This window comes from Lolium perenne, chromosome 2, assembly GCF_019359855.2.
Source record: "Lolium perenne isolate Kyuss_39 chromosome 2, Kyuss_2.0, whole genome shotgun sequence".
NCBI lineage: Eukaryota > Viridiplantae > Streptophyta > Magnoliopsida > Poales > Poaceae > Lolium > Lolium perenne.
The window spans coordinates 3,941,533-3,945,350 of NC_067245.2; the positions used below are offsets into that span (position 1 = coordinate 3,941,533).

Consider the following 3,818-nt stretch of genomic DNA (forward strand, 5'->3'; position numbering starts at 1 on the left):
TTACATGCTTAGTGTTACAAGTTCTGTAGGAAAATAGGGTATAAAAATGCAAGTCATAAATAGCCGTATTAGACTAGAAGGCCAACCGACAATGCTAGAATCCTTCGTTGATGAGCATTATGCAGCCAGCTAGGAAACGGAACCCTAAAATTCTTTTTAGGTGGTAGAGATAAGTAAAACCTCAAAATCGCATTGATGATATGGTTTTAGTGCCTTCTAGAAGTCCCAATCAAATGCCAAAATATAAGATGCTACTGGTGTTTTCTTGAAAAATATTCCCGAAGATCCTGCTAGGTTCAGGCATCCACTCTTCAACTCATTATAGTCTCTATGGGTGGGATGTACTTAAATGTGTGCCATCTTGGAGTTAGGTCAAACTTGTGAGATGATCTCATTGGTTATGGTCCGATCAATAGTTCTTATGTTCCGATCACTCGCCATTTTTTACATATATTGGACAAGGTGGGGTTCTTGTTGTGTCCGTGCGTGGGTGTGCCTCCGTAAACTGGAATGCATCATGTGAGTGTTTATATGGTATTTTAGTTGGGTCCCATTTTGCTCAATGGATGTAGCACCTCTCTTGCTAACATTCAAAGAAGATTTGGAACAATCAGTTTTCTACCCCCTCCAATTCATATTACTTAACACTAACATAGATGTATCTAGATATATTTTAATTATACATACATCTAGCTTAGCGGCGAGTAATATGGATCAGAGGGAGTAGTGTTTTTTATGTTCATTTGAAAAAAAATTCTCTTCTTTTTATCTAATTTATATCCATATAATTTTTTTTGGAAACCAACAAAATCTAAGAAAACTCGATAACTTTGGATTGTTCTACTCGACTGACTCATAATAATCGGACGGGCTATATATGTCGCATGGGGTCAGCATAAAGCGGGTCCCTGTAGCAGGGGCACGAGTATTAAATACGAAAATACTACAATTATATTTCTAAGAAAGAGCGCGATCTGTTGAATTTTGAGTCGCTTACGCGGGACAGGAGGTTATTTTTTTCTCCTCCGGGCCGATTTAACTCTCACCGTCCGCCTAGGTTCTACCTGAAACCCTCATTTGTTTCGTCCAGCTTCCCTCGCCTGGCGGCGCCATTAGGGAACGCCGCCGCCGCCTGAAGTCCAGGCCCTAACGCCGCCTCGTATCCAGCTCCCCCCAACCTAAGCCTCAAGGTGAGTTTCTCCAGCAGCACCTTCGATCGACAGGATCCACACCCTTCGCAGAAAACATGAAGGACGGCGTGCAGACGTGCAGTCTCTGTGGTCGCGCTCGCCAATCAAGCTGACGCGGCTTCCCTTCGACACGCTGAGGAAGCGGTGTTTGTCCTGGTGAATCAATCTATCTCTTCTCCTCCGTCTATTTCCCTTGATTTGTTCATTCCATTCTTTGATTTCCAGCCCTTTGCAGATCCAGTGGAAAACATACGACGGTGTACCCAGATGAATCGGGGATGCGTCAGCAATTTGTAGTGTTCCCCACTATATATCCTTGTCATCGAAAACTACAGCCGTCGAGGGACTCTGCCGATGTCGCCGTGCAATCGTCAACTAGTTTCTGTTGCGGGGAGCGGATCGCTGGGCTGCTGTAATTAACATCAGTAGGTACGTACCGTGGATTGGGTTGAGTCCCACTAGGCAGGCCATCATATTGCTATTAACTAATCATACATCAATCAACTGATTAGTTCTCCATCAGTTAGTTACACGATAATTGGTTCAGTCTACCAACAATTTGTATGGAAAAGGCTTCATAGAACTAGTTTGTTAATGTGGTGAATGGCTGTTGCTTTGTTTGGACTGAAAAACATTGATAGCAACTTGGTTTAATGGAGACGCTGAAAAGCATCCAGTATGAACTATGAAGAAAACATTGGCTAGATCGGTGGACCATTGTAACGGCAGAAAACCTAGTTGACAAGTGTAGCAGTTTTAGATCCAAGGTGGAGTCCATCAAATATGTGCATAGCAGATTCAGAGGTAGACCTGGGAGCACTGCCATGTACGATGTTGGGGCTAAAGGAAATGTGCTGACGCAAGTGAACACAGTAATTCGTAGCAATGTCCAGAACAGAGTACACCATATGCTGAGCAAAGAGCATCCTTAACTCGCCTTGCTTTTCTGCTGTTATTTTTATTTGTTTTCCAAGTACGATGGGTTAAAACACGCAGAGGCGGGAGTAGTACACATTTATTTGCGAACCTCGCAACGCATCACACACATTCTTACCAGATATTACAATTTGTCCCTTATTTGATAAAATAGTTATCAAGCAAACATTATTGTTTTCTGCAAAAGTACAAACATATATTTCCTTTGACTTTTGACAAATAACAATCTTGTATTATCTTCCTCTTATTTCAGGCGGAAGAACTCACATATATTCGAGTATTGATGGACAGGGGGAACAATTCTTGTTATGGATTACAATCCACTCAGGTGAGATTTCTGTCTGTATAAATCACTTTTAATATGCAGCTTAGAACCACCATGTTAAGTTAAAATGCATAAGCCTATATATGTCTTCATTAAGTAACGCTGATATGTGCCACCGATTCATGTAGCTTACTTATCTTCCTTAAGGACTTTAACACACACTATTCTTTGTTGTTGTAGTAATGCAAAATCTTAACTGATTTTATGGACCTTTTATATTCTTTGCTAGCCAAACATCCTGCATGCCCATATATATTTAGTTTATGGACTTGACAGGATTGGCTGTAGGCAAAATAAATAGTGCTACAAGTTAAATCAAAAGTTATTTCACAATAAAAATGGAGCCAAAAGTTGCACTTATTATGGTCAAACTACATGTATTTACCTTGTTAATTTTGAGCCATGCAGTGAAGATTAGTGATGTAGTGCAAGTGAACTGTCTAAAACTGATGATTTTCTTGTATGATCTAGATCTGTTCCTAAATATTATAACACTTCACTCTTTATCTCTTACTAACCATGCTAACCCATCACTCTTAGTATCATTTATCATCTGCATTCATATGCAATTTGCATTTTTCTTCATTTCATCTAATTCAACATTTACTTCAAGTTTGCAGGTTCTTTGGTGTTGTCTGGTGCAAGGATGGCTGAGGAATCAAGTCTTTTTTTTTGTTTCAACTCAAATATAACGATCACTGGTGGAAAAAGGGCCTTTGGTCGCGGTTCGCAACTGCCATTAGTCGCGGTTGCGCAACCGCGACCAAAGTATCGCGACTAAAGGCCCCCCCTTTAGTCGCGGTTCCTTATGAACCGCGACTAAAGGCCCGTCCACGTGGGCGCCAGGCGGCCGTCCGGGCGGAGGACCTTTAGTCGCGGTTCTTCTGGCCAACCGCGACTAAAGGCCGCCGCAGGTTTAGGGTTTATGGCCCCCCCTAAACCTGCCCCCCCCCCCCCCCCTAAACATATTTTGTGTTTAATTTGTATATTGTTTTATTTCTTTTGTGCTTTATTGTAATTTTGAAGGAGTTTCACATATTCTACGGTACTACATATATACATGCATATGAATGTACAATTTCAAACAAATTTGAAATTATAACCAAAAAGAATTCAAGAGGAATATACAATATATATTCAATATCATCGGATGACCATATACAAGTTTGAACAAGTTTCCATACATAATTTAATGCATGTATAGTTCTACGTCGTCGCAATGGTGTTCTCCTTTAGGATGGAGGACTTCCCTCCTGAACCATCCAGCTAGTTCCTCTTGAAGTGGTCGGAAGCGAGCTTCTGGACTAAGCATCGACCGGAGGTGATTCCTCTGAGCATTGAGATCACTCGGAACGCGCTCAGAGGTG

At 41.4% G+C, this 3,818-nt stretch overlaps 1 long non-coding RNA gene across 2 annotated transcripts; it reads left to right on the forward strand.

Moving 5' to 3' along the window:
- Positions 1 to 1,059: 1,059 nt before the first annotated feature.
- LOC127329623 (uncharacterized) lies at positions 1,060 to 3,366 on the forward strand. 2 transcript variants are annotated; one of them, XR_007868983.2, is made up of 4 exons: positions 1,060 to 1,346; positions 1,426 to 1,619; positions 2,380 to 2,454; positions 3,072 to 3,361. It is a non-coding gene; the product is annotated as an uncharacterized lncRNA (long non-coding RNA). The 2 variants fall into 2 exon arrangements; XR_007868982.2 differs by having other exon boundaries at positions 1,060 to 1,619; positions 3,072 to 3,366.
- The last annotated feature ends 452 nt before the right edge of the window (positions 3,367 to 3,818 follow it).